We start from the raw sequence: 17,388 nt of genomic DNA, 5'->3' as shown, positions 1-17,388 counted from the left end.
CCACGCCTGGCCAATACTGCTTGATCTTATTGTACTTTATCTGGCCAGTCTTGGTCTCCTTTCTGTAATCCCTTTGTTGGTCAGGAGGACATTTCTCCATCCCTCAGATACATTGTATGAGGACAAAACCTAAAATTATGCCAGCTGGTGAAAGAGGATGTCTACAGGGTCTAGCACCAGAATCACAAAGCAGAGGAAAGAGTAGATTTAGTGTCAACAGGCAATAAATCCTCATGGGAGCTCCTTATGAGAGCTTCCCACACTATTCTAGAACACATGATTTCTTATTTCTGTGATGCTGTAGAAATCTTTTGTTTCTTCTTTGAGACGGGATCTCACTCTGCCACCCAGGCTGGAGTACAGTGGTGTGATTATGGCTCACTATCGTCTTGCTTTCCTGGGCTCAAGCGATCCTCCCACCTCAGTCTCCCAAGTAGCTGGTACTACAGGTGCACACGACCACATCCCGCTATCCTGCTAATTTTTGTATTTTTTGTAGAGATGGGGTTTCACCATGTTTCCTAGGCTGGTCTTGAACTCCTAGGCTCAAGAAATCGCCTGCCTTGGCCTCCCAAGTACTGGAACTACAGGTATGAGCCACGGTGCCCGGCCATGTTGAACTCTTAACTCTGAATTATATGCTGTCTTGTATCACTTGGAACTAACAGTGTTTTTAAGTTACAAAATAAAAATTTACAAAATAAATTTTTAAAAAACTCATATTTTCATCTCCATAGGGTTCCACTGTTAACATATTGGGCATGTCCTTTCAGACTTTTGTTTTCCCATATCTTTTTGTTCCCATATAGAACAAAAAGATATTATTTTTATTTGCAATCCTATTTTACATGCTATTGCTTTTAGTTGTTTTGTTTTATTTGTTCGGTTGATTGGTTTTGTTTTGCTTTTTTTGGAGATAGGATTTCCCTGCGTGGCCCAGGGTAGACTCAAACTCCTGGGTTCAAGTCATTTTCCCCTCTCAGCCTCCCAAGCAGCTGGGACTCCAGGTGCCCGCCACCACATCGGGCTATGCTTTTCATTGTTGATGAGTGTTGATTCTGGCTCCCCAGCGAGGCTGCTAGTTCCTTCACGGCCAAGTTGGGATATTCCACTTTCCCTCTTCTCATAGAAAGACCTACTGGGTTTCCAGCTGCAGCATCACAGCCATCCTTGTTCCAAGCACCAACCCTGCTTGGACACAGGAGGGCGCTGAGAAGCTCTGGCTCCACACTCTGATAGAGCTGTGAACATGATGTCCCAGTCTAGTAAGGATATTTTTGCTTTCTTAAGGCCAAGGTCCCAACTTATTACCCAAATTCTCCTAATTGTTTTTGTTTTGTTTTGTTGTTTGACACAGAGTCTTGCTCTGTCACCCAGACTGGAGTGCAGTGGCGCAATCTCAGCTCACTGCAGCCTCCTCCTCCCAGGCTCAACCTATCCTCCCACCTCAGCCTCCCAAGTAGCTGGGACCACAGGCACATGCTACCACGCCCAGCTAATTTTAAAAACTTTTTGTAGAGACAGGGTCTCACTGTGTTGCCCAGGCTGGGCTCGAACTCCTGGGATGCAGTGATCCACTGCCTCGGCCTTCCAAAGTGCTGAGATTATAGGCATGAGCCACCTTGCCTAGCCACATTCCCTAATTGGATCACTGTCATTGTTATTAATAATAATAATCTTAGTAGCTTCCCTTGATTGCACACTTAGAATGAATCAGGCGCCACGCTTAAGCACCTGTCTATATTATCACCCTTGATCCATACAGCATCCCTATCAAATAGGTACTATTCTTCTTATACCTCTTTTGTGGAGAAGGAGATCAAGACTCAGACAAATGATATCACACAGAAATGTAAGTAGTAGCAGAGCTGGGGTAGAACTCAGAGACATGCCTGTTGACCACAATACTGCATGAAGAGCCCTACGTGTTCAGCATCTGGAGTCTTTGTCTCCACTCCTATAAAATCTGAGTTCTACATCACTCTTTCCACCCTGTGCCTCCTCCCCTAGAGACAGGAATCCTGCCTTAAGCCAGGTGGCTAGAGGCCCTATTACTTGGGAACTGACCTCAACCACTAATGATTGGATTTCTCAGTATCTCTACTCTTGCATTCCCTGATACTCTGAGGCCTGCCTATTGAGATCATTCTGGTTTTTTTTTTTTGTTGTTGTTGTTTTCATCAATAGTGGTGCTTTAGGCATTTTAAGCAGGATAATTATTTGGGTCAGACTGTCCCATGCACAGAATTCCCAGACGCAAGATGCCAGCCACATCCCAGTCACAATATCAACCATAACCCACACCTTCATATTTCTACATGTTTGGGAACCAGGGAGGGAGCATTATTGTGCTGCCTTTGGTTTGGGGTGACCATGCCAGACTCTCAGGGCTGACAAGTTTGCCTAGACTATTGCCTATGGTTTCCAATTCATAGCCTACGAGATACCTTGTTCTACCTAATGGATGAACTTCTACACCTACAGTTCTATCCTTCTGGTATCTACCCTATCTAGTTTCATCCATTTGCCCAGTTCTTCTACTGTGGACTTTTTTTTTTTTTTTTTTTTTTGAGACAGAGTCTTGCTCTGTCGCTCAGGCTGGAGTGCAGTGGCGCAATCTCGGCTCACTGCAACCTCCACTTCCCCGGTTCAAGCGATTCTTGTGCCTCAGCCTCCTGAGTAGCTGGGGCTACAGGCGTATGTCACCATGCCCAGCTAATTTTTGTATGTTTAATAGAGACGGGACTTTGCCATGTTGTCCAAGCTGGTCTCGAACTCCTGACCTCAAGTGATCCACCCACCTCAGCCTCCCAAAGTGCTGAGATTACAAGCGTGAGCCACTGTGCCCAGCTGTTCTACTGTGGACTTTCATTTATCTCTTATTGTGTATCCGGCATCTTTCGAAACATTAAGTTCTCACAACCTCTTCATGAAATGTACTATAAATTTGTAGTTGTTGTACATATTTGTTGGTACATATGATATTCTGGCTACACGCATAGTATGTGTAATGATCAAGTCAGAATATTTGGGGTGTCCCTCACCTTGAGTATTTACTGTTTCACGTGTTGGAGAGTATTTCAAGTCCTCTCTTCTAGCTATTTTGCAACATACAATACATTGTTATTAACCATAGTCAGCATAGTCTGCTACTGAATATATTAAGAAATACATGGAATGTTTCACTGACTTGCATGCCATCCTTGTACAGAAGCCATGCTAACCTTCTCTATCATTCCAATTAGCATATGTGTTGAAGGGAGTACTGGTATTATTAAGCTATATAAGTATCAAAATAGCATAAGGAAACTGAGGCACAGAGAGGTAAAGTAGCTTGATGTTTACAAGGTGGTGTAACCAAACTTTTGGCATCAGCAAACTGACATAAGTCAAAGGAAAAATATGAACTGGAGAAGAATGATGTTAAAAGTCATTTCCTTCGTGGGAGAGTATGTCTATCTAACATTCTGATCCCTTCTGGTGTCAACATTCCCCTGCCTCCTTACCTCACCATTTTTTAGGAAATTGCCTTTCCCCCAAGGCTGTCCATTAGAACGTTCTGTCCCTTCTGACATAGAGCCTGACCTATTCAGTCTTTCCCTGGAATTTTCCAAATTAGAGGTGGAGGAATTGCTCTTTCATCTCAGATGCCAAATTGTAAGCCTGACCTCAGTCTTGTGATGGTCATCTCTGCTGCACATGGCAGAATCTGAGAGAATGGAGACAACAAGAGATGAGTGATGGAAAAAGGAAGGAAGGAGGGAGCACTGAACACAGCCAAGCCCGAGGCCAGCTCCAATCCTCTCTCTTCCAGTTATGTGACCCAACAAATATCTTTTATGCTTTCATTCCTTGGAATTGGGTATCTTCAACTTACCCCTATGAGAGATCTGCTAACACACTTCCCACCCTCCTAATCTAGGTAAGCCTGCATCTCACCCAGATTTCAAATTTCACTCTCCTTTTCACTGATGCTTCAATGAAAGTGAAGTGGGCATCAAAAGTGACTTCTCTGACACTGCTTAAAATTGGAAAACTCTTGTAGTGTCTCACTGGAATCAATGTGCAGGACACAAGGAATAGTCATTGTAGGCCTCAGTTTACACCTACCCAGCACGCACAGTTGCTAAAGCAGGTAATCAAGGTACCACTCAGAGATCACTTTTCTGTGTTGTGTAAAACTGAACTTTGGATTTTTCCTTTAGGGTTTCTCAATTTGGAAGACATTCGTGGCTCTCATGTGGAGTTTCCACAAGTTCTATATAATTTACTTCAGTGCTCAAGACCCAATTGTATCATCTTAAATTGGATTCTGAGCTGTATCTGTTCTGAGAAACAAGAAGTGTTCTCTTTCTAAATCTCTGGGCAGACAAGACAAGCCTGGTTGACTGTGAAAATCCCTAGATGATTGTGGGAATGTTCCTGGATGTCATGGTCCTCTTTGGAAAATATTGTGAAACTTTAAAATATGTAATTATAAGACTTAAGCCGGGCGCGGTGGCTCAAGCCTGTAATCCCAGCACTTTGGGAGGCCGAGACGGGCGGATCACAAGGTCAGGAGATCGAGACCATCCTGGCTAACATGGTGAAACCCCGTCTCTTCTAAAAATACAAAAAACTAGCCGGGCGAGGTGGCGGGCGCCTGTAGTCCCAGCTACTCAGGAGGCTGAGGCAGGAGAATGGCGTGAACCCGGGAGGCGGAGCTTGCAGTGAGCCGAGATTGCACCACTGCACTCCAGTCTGGGCGACAGAGCGAGACTCCGCCTCAAAAAAAAAAAAAAAAAAAAAAAAAAAAAAAAAAAAAAAAAAAGACTTAAGAACTGTTTTACCAATAGAAACTATGACTAACATACGTATATGCAACATCAAAATCATGAACCATGAACCCAAGAGTCAACCCCAAAAAAGGAAAACATAAAAAACAAGCTCCCAAACTCATAGTGGTAGATTTCTAATTTCCTGTAAATACTTTGCTGTCCTTTTGTTTTGTGCTAAAAGGCAAAAAATGGGGTGTCCTATAAGTTAATAAAAATGCAGCTAAAATCAGAATTGATTCCATTTCTTAAATATTTTTACAAACTGGGAAATCAACACCAACTTTTTAAAACTTAAAAACCATGACCAAACAAAGCTGGAATATGATCCTGCCATTTCCATGAGGCAGTAAGCTACCCATTCCTGGCTATTTTTCATACAAATATTATTTATGCTAAAATATAACGGGTTGAGCCAGGCACAGTGTCTCACTCCTGTAATCCCAGCACTTTGGGAAGCCAAGGTGGGTGGATCACCTGAGGTTGGCAGTTCAAGACCAGCCTGACCAACATGGAGAAGCCCCATCTCTACTAAAAATACAAAATTAACCGAGCATGGTGGCACGTGCCTGTAATACCAGCTACTCGGGAAGTTGAGGCAGGAGAATCACTTGAGCCCAGGGGGCAGAGTTTCAGTGAGCCGAGATCATGCCATTGCACTCCAGCCTGGGCAATAAGAGCAAAACTCCATCTCAAAAAACAAAACAAAACAAAAACAATATACATATATATACATATATACATATATATAATGGGTTGTTACTGTTACTTGAGATAAATTAATACTTCAAAATTTTTTTTCTTATTTCTAACATGCTAAACATAGAGATAGCCATATAAGTAAAAGCTTTTTGAGGTCCTCATGAATTTTTAATAGTACAAACTGGTCCTGAGACCAAAAAAGAAAAAGTTTGAGAACTGGTGCTATCAAGTACTAAGTACTAATATATATATATATTTTGAGATAGAATCTCACTCTGTTGCCCAGGCTGGAGTACAGTGGTGAGATCTTGGCTCACTGCAACCTCTACCTCCTGGGTTCAAGCAATTCTCCTGCCTCAGCTTCCCAAGTAGTTGGGATCACAGGCACCCGCCACCACGTCCAGCTAATTTTTTTGTATTTTTAGTAGAGACAAGGTTTCACCATGTTGGCCAGGCTGGTTTCAAACTCCTGACCTCAAGTGATCCACACATGTCAGCTGCCCAAAGTGCCAGGATTACAGGCGTGAGCCACTGTGCCCAGCTCTAAGTACCAAAATATTAAGTCTTGATCATCAAAGAAGAGGGCTGTTTCTGATGATATTCAGTGTTCTGAGTGCAAACTGCCCCATTTCCTGCCTTCCATAGGCTCCTATCTCCGGACTAGAAAGACACAAGAATCAAAGGGAGGAAGACAAGGAAAAAGAGATGTTTTCAGCGAAACTGCACACTATCAATACCTATATGACAAAATTTCTATCAATGGGAGGGAGGCCCTGACCACAGCAAGGCTTTGGGACACCCAGGACTCATTCCAACAGACATAGCACCCCACCATTCCCATAGTCCAAGCTCCTACCGATCATCAGTGGAGGTGCCCAGCACAGCCCATAGGAGATGGCATCACCAAGGGCAACCGAGGTATCTCCTTTGCCAGGCCATTGAGACCTTAGCAACCAACATCACCAAAGAGGGCTACAACAGTAGGAGAATAAAAGGGTGGATGCCACGTGTAACTGAAAAGACTCATTTATGAGCACATAGGAGATATTCACTGAAGACAAAATTTAAAATACCTGGAACAGAGATGAGGTCCTGACGGTGGATCCTAGAGCCAGCAAAATACAGTCTAAAACTCCTACCCCAATTTAAACTCTGAAGCCTGGTTAAATTACAGGTTAGGTGTTTACAATTAAAGAATATTAAGAAAAATGCTTTAAAAATGGCATCTTGGCCAGGCATGGTGGCTCATGCCTATAATCTCAGCACTTTGGGAGGCCAAGGTGGGCAGATCACTTGAGATCAGGAGTTCGAGACCAGCCTGGCCAACATGGCAAAACCCTGTCTCTACTAAAAATACAAAAATTAGCTGGGCGTGGTGGCATGCACCTGTAATCCCAGCTACTTGGGAGGCTGAGGCAAGAGAATTGCTTGAACCCAGGAGGCGGAGGTTGCAGTGAACCGAGATTACGCCACTGCACTCCAGCCTGGGCAACAGAGTAAGACTCCATCTAAAAAAAAAACAAAAGTATCTTGTTATTTGCATGATGAGATTACAGATAATGTTTATTTCCTTTTTTATATTTCTCTATAATTTTCTAAATTTTCTGTAAGAAGCATGCACTCTTTTTAATAATGTGATACTTTTAAAAAAATCAACGGTATGAAGTAAAAATATGTACTATTTATATGGTACCTTATAGCAGCAGTGTTTAATTTTTTTGGTCTTAAGATCAGTTTACACTCTTAAAAGGCTTTGAGAGCCTTGAAGAACTTTGCTTATGTGGTTATACCTGACAATATGTATCATAACAGAAATTAGAATTGAAAAAATGTTTAGGCTGGGCGCAGTGGCTTGCGCTTATAATCCCAGCACTTTGGGAGGCAGAGACGGGTGGATCACCAGAGGAAAGGAGTTCAAGACCAGCCTGACTGACATGGTAAAACCCTGTCTCTACTAAAAATACAAAAATTAGCCAGGTGTGGTGGTGTGTGCCTGTAATCCCAGCTACTTGGGAGTCTGAGGCAGAGAATTGCTTGAACCCGGGAGGCAGAGGTTGCAGTGAGCTGAGATCGCGCCACTGCACTCCAGCCTGGGTGATAGAGCAAGACTCAGTCTCAAAAAAAAAAAAGAAGAAAAAAATTTTAAGCAACAGTTTTTAGATTATTAATTAATCTAAAACAATAGCAATAACACATTACATTTTAACATAGATAACATTTTTCTGGAAAATATTTTATCTCCAAAAGAATTAATGAGAAGAGTAACAATGTTTAACATATTTGCAAAATATCTTGAATGTCTGACCTATTAGAAGACAGTTGGATATCTTCCATCTCCTTCTGCATTCAATCTGTTACAAATATCACATGTCCCATAGCTTCTGGAAACTCTGTTGCATACTTGTGAAGAAAGGCAACCAGGCCAGGTGCGACGGCTCACACCTATAATCCCAGCACTTTGGGAGGCTGAGGCAGGAGGATCACTTGAGTCCAGCAGTTGAGACCAGACTGGGCAACATAGCAAGACCCTGTCTCTACAAAAGCTACAAAAAATTACCTGGGCGTGGTGGCACATGCCTGTGGTACCAGCTACTTGGGAGGCTGAGGTGGGAGGATCACATGAGCCTAGGAGGTTGAGACTGCAATGAGCCATGATCATGCTACTGCACACCAGGTTAGGCAACACAGTGAGACTCTGTCTCAAAAAATAATAATAATAAAATAAAAAGAAAGGCAAATAACATCTTAATATTATCATAAAAGTAGTTTTGATCTTGGGGCCAGGTGCAGTGACTTATACCTGTAATCTCAGCACTTGAAGGCCCAAGCAGGATTGCTTGAGCCCAGGAATTCGAGACCAGCCTAGGCATCATGACAAGACCCTGTCTCTGCAAAATATACAAAAGTTAGCCGAGTCTGGTGGTACACACCTGTAGTCCCAGCCACTTAGGAGGCTGAGGTGGGAGAATCACTTGAGCCTGGGGAAGTCAAGTCTGCAGTGAGCTGTGATCACACCACTGTACTCCAGCTGGGGTGACAGCAAGAGACCCTGTCTCCAAAAAAAAAAAAAAAAAAAAAATACAGGCATGGTGGCTCATGCCTGTAATCCCAGCACTTTAGGAGGCCAAGACGGGTGGATCACTTGAGGTCAGGAGTTCAAGACCAGCCTGGCCAACATGGTGAAACCCCGACTCTACTGAAAATACAAAAAATTAGCCAGGCGTGGTGGTGTGCGCCTGTAACCTCAGCTACTTGGGAGGCTGAGGCAGGAGAATCGCTTGAACCTGGGAGGTGGAGGTTGCCATGAGCTGAGATTGCGCCACCGCACTCCAGCCTGGGTGACAGAGCGAGATTCCATCTCAAAAAAAAAAAAAAAAAAAAAAAAAAAGGTTTTGATCTCGGAAACTTCCCGCAAGGGTCTGGGGAGCCCTAAGACTCCCTGGACCACACCATTGCTTTATGCTCTACAAAATACATTCATAAATTTCATTCAACTCTCCCAAAAATATTTTAGTTGGGCATGTTTTGAAACAGATGAAGAACCTGAGATTTAGAAAGATTAACCAGTTCATCCAGATCACATGCTCAGATTTCTGTGTTTATACTCTGAATCTAGGACTGGATTCCAGATAACTACGACATCTCCCCTGTAAAAGCTTTTTGATCACTCACCTTTACCTAGATAAGCAACTGCCTGGGACACTCAAGGAATTTTTACACAATGATTAGAATGGCTAATATTTTAACTCTAGAATGTGGTAGAAAAATAGAGATCCAAAGAAGTTACATTAAACAGCATGACAACAGAAAAAAAGCACAAGTCTTGGGAGTCCTGAAGTCTGGATGCCAGTCCCCCACTTGCTGTGTGACTTGAGACAGGTGGCTTTACCTCTCTGGGCACTAGGATTGCTTAATCTGAAAAATGAGCTGATGATCTCTTACCAGCCTGAAGGCATGGGCTGGTTTGGATGATTGCCCAAGATCCCTCGTAGTGGAAGGGCTGTCATTTACCAAAAATCCCAGTCATTTAGTCATTAGAAGGTTAGGAATATAATTCAACTGAGATGGACTCTCCTTTTGAAAGTGTAGTCCCCATAATTTTGCCGTTTTCTCTAATGTAAAATTTGGAATTTAGGATTTACTGAAAGCAATTTTAGTCACGTTTTCTTTAACTCCTTCAAATTTTGTCCAGAAAACTCAGGCTTGAGAATAATTTCAGCCTTGAAATCACTTGAAAAGCAGGTATGTAGGAATCCAATGCAATTCAACACATCCCACGAGTTTTAAGTTCGGTAATGAGTGTCTACTGCTGTGTAGCAGATGTCATGCACCCTTCATTTTCTTTCTTTTTCTTTCTCTCTCTCTCTTTTTTTTTTTTTTTTTTTTTTTTTTGGAGCCTCGTCCTGTTGCCCAGATGAGTACATCGGTGCAATCTTGGCTCACTGCAACCTCCGTCTCCTGGGTTGAAGCAATTCTCCTGCCTCAGCCTCATGAGTAGCTGGGATTACAGGCGCATGACACCACACCCAGCTAATTTTTGTATTTTTAGTAGAGACGGGGTTTCGCCATGTTGGCCAGGCTGGTCTCAAACTCCCGACCTCAGATGATTCACCCACCTCGGCCTCCCAAAGTGTTGAGATTACAGGCATGAGCCACCGTGTCCAGCCACTTGATTTTATTTCTAAGCTTTTTCTTCACTTTTTATTATGGTGAAATATACACAACATAAAATTTACTCTTTGAAACGTTTTTAAGTGGCAGTTCAGTGGCAGTAATTACACTCAAATTGATGTACAACCATCACCACCATCCATCTCCAGAACTTTTTTATCAACCCAAACTGAAACTCTGTACCCATTAGTAATAACTCTCAATCTCCCACTTCCCCCTAGTCCCCAGCCCCTGAGAACCACTATTCTACTTTCTGTCTCTATGAATTTGCCTATTCTAGGTATCTCGTATAAGTGGATTATATAACATGTGATCTTTTGCATCTGGCTTATTTCACTGAGCAGAATGTATTTAAAGCTCACCCGTGTTGTAGCATGTATCAGTACTTCATTTTTTTTTTAAGTGGCAAAATAAAAATCACATAAAACTTACTATGTTAAACATTTTTAAGTTCGATAATGAGCACATTGACATTGCTGTGCAACTATCAACACTGTTTACCTCCAGAACTCTTTTCATTTGTAAAACTGAGATTCTGTCCATTAAATAACCCCCCTTTCCTCCCAGCACCTGACAACCATCATTCTACTTTATGTCTGTAGGTACCTCATATAATTGTAATCACATAGTATTTGTGTTTTTGGGAGTGGCTTATTTCACTTAACATAATGCCCTTGAGGTCCATCCATGCTTGTAGCATGTATCAGAATTTTCTTCCTGATTAAGGATGAATAATATCCTGTTGTATGTATATACCACATTTAGTTTATCCAGTTACCCATGGATGAACATTTGGGTTGTTTCTACTGCATTTAATTTTTTTAAAGCCTTCATTTGCAGATTAGAGCAACTCCTGAAAACTGTTGAAAGTACAATCTAGTACTAATATAATGTGCTGTACACAGGTAAAAAGAAAAAAGCAAAATAGAGTTAATGGTAGTAGGCATGAATCAGAGAAGTATGCACTGAGTTATTTCAAGTTTGAAAAGGAAATTCCAGTGTTAAAAAAAAATGAAGCCAGATTTTCGTCTGTTGTTTTTCTCTAAAGGGATGTTACTAAACTGTAAGTTTCATAAGGTCAGAGACTGTACAACTTTTAACTGCACATTCCATATTACACCTTGCAAAGTTCCTGGAAAACACCATTAACTTATCTATAAATACACCAGCATAGCATACAATTAAGAAATATCTTCATCTAAATTACCACATTTGATTTTACGACAACCTGACAAAATGGGCAGGGCAAGTATTTGTGCAATCTTGTGGACAAAGAAGCTGAAGATCTCAGCCATTAGCTCATTTCCAGGCAATGTGAGAGCAGGGACGCCAACAGAGCTTTGTAATGCCATTCCCAGCTCTGTCCCTCTGTTTCTCAGCAGTTGTGAATGAGCATGTAAAGTCACTTCCTAAGTATCATTTCATCTTAAGACACAGAAACATAAGCTAGACAACATCTTAAGATCCTTCTGATCATGAAATTCTGTGTGTGTGTGGCAGAGTCTCACTCTGTCACCCACGCTGGAGTGTAGTGGTGTGATTGATCTTGGCGTACTGCAAGCACTGCCTCCCGGGTTCAAGTGATTCTCAGCCTCCTGAGTAGCTGGGATTACAGGCATGTGCCACCACGCCCAGCTAATTTCTGTATTTTCAGTAGAGATGGGGTTTCATCATTGTTGGTCAGGATGGTGTTGAACTCCTGACCTCAAGTGATTCACCCACCTTGGCCTCCCAAAGTGCTGGAATTACAGACGTGAGCCCCTGCACACAGTGATCATACAATTTTATGTGACAGTCTCCCTGAGAGCAAATACTTATTTTTGAATATGAAGGTATGTCTATGTGAGATCAGACCTACTAACATATATTTAGAAAATAATAAAATGACCTCAACTTCTGTGAAAGACCCTGCAAAATGAGAGAAAACCAACAAAAAGTGACAAGGAAAGGAGGGGTTATATAGGTTAGATAGGAAGAACTTTGATTGCTCTTTGATTCTTGTGCTTAGTTTAGAAAAGGTAGGTATTAAATTCATTATAGGTATGGTGATTGGTTCAAGCAGGATTACTCAGAGCAAAACTATGAGTGCTCCTTGAGTGCTCCAGCCTTCTTGGGTTTCCTCTCTGCAGATCCTTGGAACGCACCTTTCTCAGCTCTACCCAGGGGCTCTGTACTTTCAAGCTGCCCAGTATGCCCAGCCCTGCGATGCACCATCTGAGCCCTCTTTCCAGATAAAGCCCCGCCCTCTGTTTCCTCATGAAAACTTGCCTACTTAGAGCTTCTGGTTAAAATGACAGATTGTTCACACACATTTATTTCCCCTCTTTCCCAAAACCCTGCTAGAGTAACTATAAAACAGGGTAAAATAGTGTTAGGCATCACACTGATCAGGCAAAAGTTAGAGACATTCCCCCTAAGAACTGGAACACGATAAGGATGCCCACTGTCACCATTCCTATTCAACACAGTACTTGAAGTCCTAGCCAGAGCAGTCAGGCAAGATAAAATAATAAAGAGAATCCACATTGGAAAAGAGGAAGTCAAACTCTCTCTCTCCACTGATTATATAATTTGATACCCAGACACCCCTAAAGACTCCACCAAAAGACTCCTAGACATGAAAAACAACTGTAGTAAAGCCTCAAAATACAAAATTAACATACAAAAGTCAGCAGCATTTCTATACACCAATAACATTCAAGCTGAGAACCAAATCAAGAAAGCGATCCTATTTACAATAGCCACAATAAAATAAAATAAAATAAAATAAAATAAAATAAAATAAAATAAAATAAAATAAAATAAACACTTCAGAATGCATCCAACCGAGGATGTGAAAGATCTCTACAAGGAGAACTACAAAACATTGCTGAAAGAAATCAGAGACAACACAAAGGAATGGAAAAACCATTCCATGTTCATGGATTGGAAGAATCAATATTGTTAAAATATCCATATTGCCCAAAGCAATCTACAGATTCAATATTATTCCAATCACATTACCAACATAAGTTTTTCTGAGACAGAGACTTGCTCTGTTGCCCAGACCGGAGTGCAGTAGCGTGATCATAACTCACTGCAGCCTCAACCTCCCTTGCTGAAGCAATCCTCTCTCCTCAGCCTCCTGAGTAGCTAGGACTAAGGTGCATGCCACCACACCCAACTAATTTAACAATTTTTTTTTTTTTCTGAGACAGAGTCTTGGTTTGTTGCCGAGGCTGGAGTGCAATGGCACGAACTTGGCTCACTGCAACCTCTGCCTCTTGGATTCAAGCAATTCTCCTGTCTCAGCCTCCCGAGTAGCTGGGATTACAGGCATCTGCCACTAAGCCCAGCTAATTTTGGTATTTTTAGTAGAAATGGGGTTTCACCATGTTGGCCAGGCTGGTCTCGAACTCCTGACCTTGTGATCTGCCTGCCTTGGCCTCCCAAAGTGCTGGGATTATAGGCGTGAGCCATCACACCTGGCCAACAATTTTTTTTTGGTAGAGACAAAGTCTCTACAAAATGTTGCCCAGCTGGTCTTGTACTCTTAGGATAAAGTGGTTCTTTCACCCCAGTCACTCGAAGTGCTGGGATTACAGGTGTTTGCCACCAGGTTCAACCACAGTTTTTCACAGAATTAGAAAAAAAATTCTAAAACTCATATGGAACTTAAAAAAGGACATGAATAGTCAAAGCAATACAAAGCAAAAAGAGCAAAGCTGGAGGCATCACATTACTTGACTTCAAACTATACTACAAGGCTATAGTAACCAAAACTGCATGGCACTGGTACAAAAATAGACACACAAACCGGTGGAACAGAGTAGAGAACACACAGAAAAAGTCACACACCCACAACCAATTGATCTTTGACAAAGTCAACAAAAATAATCACTGAGGGAAAGGATACCCTATTTAATAAATGGTGCTGGGAAAACTGGCTAACCATATGAAGAAGAATGAAACTGGACTCTTACCTATCGCCATACACACAAATTAACTCAAGATGGATTAAAGACTTAAAGGCAAGACCTCAAACTATAAAAATCCTAGAATAAAACCTAGGAAATACTCTTCTGGAGATTGGCCTAGACAAAGAATTCATGACTAAACTCTCAAAAGCAAATGCAATAAAAACAAAATTGATAATTAGGACCTAATTAAACTTCTGCACAGAAAAAAAAATTAACAGAGCAAACAGATAACCTACAGAATGGGAGAAAATATTTGCAAACTATTCATCTAATGACAAATATCCAGAATCTAGGAACTTAAACAAACCAATAAGAGAAAACCAAAATAACCCCATTAAAGAGTGGGCAAAGGACATAAACAGACACTTCTCAAAAGAAGACATACAGGCAGGGCATGGTGGCTCATGCCTGTAACCTCAGCACTTTGGGAAGCTGAAGTGGTGGATCACTTGAGGTTAGGAGTTCAAGACCAGCCTGGTCAACATGGTGAAACCCCGTCTATACTAAAAATACAAAAATTAGCCAGGTGTGGTGGCACATTGTAATCCCAGTTACTTGGGAGGCTGAGGCAGGAGAATTGCTTGAACCTGGGAGGTGGAGGTTGCAGTGAGCTGATATCACTCCAGCCTGGGTGACAGAGCGAGACTCTGTCTGAAAAAAAGACATACAAGTGGCCAATAAACATGAAAAAATGCTTGATATCTTTCACTAATCGAGAGTTACAAATCAAAACCACAATGAGGCCAGGCACGGTGGCTCACGCCTGCAATCCCAGCACTTTGGGAGGCCGAGGCGGGTGGATCACTTGAGGCCAGGAGTTCGAGACCAGCCTGGTCAACATAGTGAAATCCAATCTCTACAAAGAAAAAAAAACAACAAAGAAAACCCACAATGAGATACCATCTCACACCAGTCAGAACGGCTATTATTAAAAAGTCAGAAAATAACAGATGTTGGCAAGGTTGCAGAGAAAAGGGAATGTTTATATACCGTTGAGAGGAATGTAAATTAGTTTAGCCCTTGTAGAAAGCAGTTTGGAAACTTCTCAAAGAACTAAAAATAGAATTACTATTTGACTCAGCAGCCTCATTACTGGGTATATAACCAAAGAAAAATAAATTGTTCTACCAAAAAGGAACCTGCGCTCATATGTTTATGGCAGCACTATTCACAGTAGCAAAGACATGGCATCAACCCAAGTGACCATCAATGGTGAGTTTTATTTTTTAAAAAGTGGTACATATACACTATAGAATACTACACAGCCATAAAAAATGAAATTATATTATTTGCAGCCACGTGGATGCAGCTGGAGGCCATTATTATAAATGAATTAATGCAGAAACAGAAACCAAATACTGCATATTCTCATGTATAAGTGGGAGCTAAACACTGAGTACACATGGACACCAAGATGGCAGCAATAGGCTGGCGCAGTGGCTGACACCTATAATCCCAGCACTTTGGAAGGCCAAGGCAGGTGGATAACCTGAGGTTAGCAGTTCGAGACCAGCCTGACCAATATGGTGACATCCCGCCTCTACTAAAAATACAAAAATTAGCCGGAAATCGCTTGAACCTGGGAGGCGGAGGTTGTAGTGAGCCAACGTTGCACCACTGCACTCCAACCTGGGTGACAGAGTGAGACTCCATCTCAAAAAAAAAAAAAAAAGACTGCAATAGATACTGAGGACTCCAAAAGAGGGGAGGGTGGGAAGGGAGAAAGGGCTGAAAAACTACCTATCAGGTACTGTGTTCACTACCTGGGTGATGGGATCAACAGAGGCCCAAACTGCAGCATCATGCAATATAACTGCACATGTAATAAACCTGCGCATGCGCCCCTTGAATCTAATTTCTAAAAAAATAGTGTTACTCCCTTGCCAAGAGAGGCTACAGGATCACAGTGGAAGAAAGATTTCAATGAATTTTTGAAAGACAAAGTAGACACCAGAGGAATCAACTTAACAAGGGAGAATGTTACAACCTAAGCAGAGGCGGATATGGAAGAGAAGAAAGCCAGCTGGTTCACAGACTTAGTACCTGGATTTCCCAAGTACCATGAAGAAAAGACTTCAACGAAACTAAAGCACTGAGCAGTTGGGTCATTCTCCTGTATCCACTCATAAGACAACAAACAGTCCCTCCCCGACCCGTAGGAGATCTGAGGATTGTTCTCTTGGGAAGCTGAATAACCAAAGCTTTGGATTTGGAAAAGTTCTGAATTTAGGGACATAAAGAACAGGGAAGGCCAGGCACGTTGGTTTATGCCTGTCATCCCATCACTTTGGGAGGCCGAGGTGGGCTGATCACGAGGTCAGGAGTTCGAGACCAGCCTGGCCAACTTAGTGAAACCCTGTCTTTACTAAAAATTAAAAAAAAAATTAACTGGGGATGGTGGCGTGTGCCTGTAATCCCAGCTATTCAGGAGGCTGAGGCAGGAGAATCACTTGAACCCGGGAGGCGGAGGTTGCGGTGAGCTGAGATCGCGCCACTGCACTCCAGTCTGGGCAACAGAGCGAGACTCCATCCCCCTGCCATCCCAAAAAAAGGGAAGGTTGGGATGAGCACCAGACTGAATTCAGCATGACGAAAGTCTCCTGATAAACTGTGGGGACCACAGTTCTTTCCCCCGTCCCATCCTCGGAAGATCAGGGGCAAAGAGCTTAGGGCTCCGCCATGAAAAGGGTGGCTCACTGATTGATTCCCTAATAGAGAACCCACTAACTCGTCAGTAAGTCCCACATAGAACTTCACATCTGTTTATTAAAAAACGACCTCACTGTCTTAAATAGGAACAGACAGTCAGGAATGACTACACATTTGGGAAAAGTCTCCAACATAAAAGAGAAAGATTTAAAACCAACTAACTAACTAAGCCTTGGAGGAAAGAGAAATAGTGCAAGAAGATGCAGCAATGATGCCATTAAGGTCCTTGAGAATGGAGCAACTGAGATACAACAAGGAAAAAAAACACCACACAAACAGCAGAAACCAAGAAAGGGTTCTGGGAAACTGTAAATGTAACAGTGTAAATAAAAATTCATAATAACTAGGAAAATTAAATCAGAGAAACCCACCAACCAAAAGGTTAACTAAAAAGTCAAAGGGGGCCGGGTGCGGTGGCTCACGCCTGTAATCCCAGCACTTTGGGAGGCCAAGGCAGGCGGATCACAAGGTCAGGAGCTCGAGACCAGCCTGGCCAACATGGCGAAACCCCGTTTCTACTAAAAATACAAAAA

At 42.2% G+C, this 17,388-nt stretch overlaps 1 pseudogene; it reads right to left on the bottom strand.

Annotated features, from left to right (window-relative positions):
* Window positions 1-3,166: 3,166 nt before the first annotated feature.
* LOC115897131 lies at window positions 3,167-3,266 on the bottom strand (annotated as a pseudogene).
* Between the last annotated feature and the right edge of the window lie 14,122 nt (window positions 3,267-17,388).

The sequence above is a fragment of the Rhinopithecus roxellana genome, chromosome 4 (assembly GCF_007565055.1).
Source record: "Rhinopithecus roxellana isolate Shanxi Qingling chromosome 4, ASM756505v1, whole genome shotgun sequence".
Taxonomy (NCBI): Eukaryota; Metazoa; Chordata; class Mammalia; order Primates; family Cercopithecidae; genus Rhinopithecus; species Rhinopithecus roxellana.
This window is presented reverse-complemented; position numbering and strand designations above follow the sequence as displayed.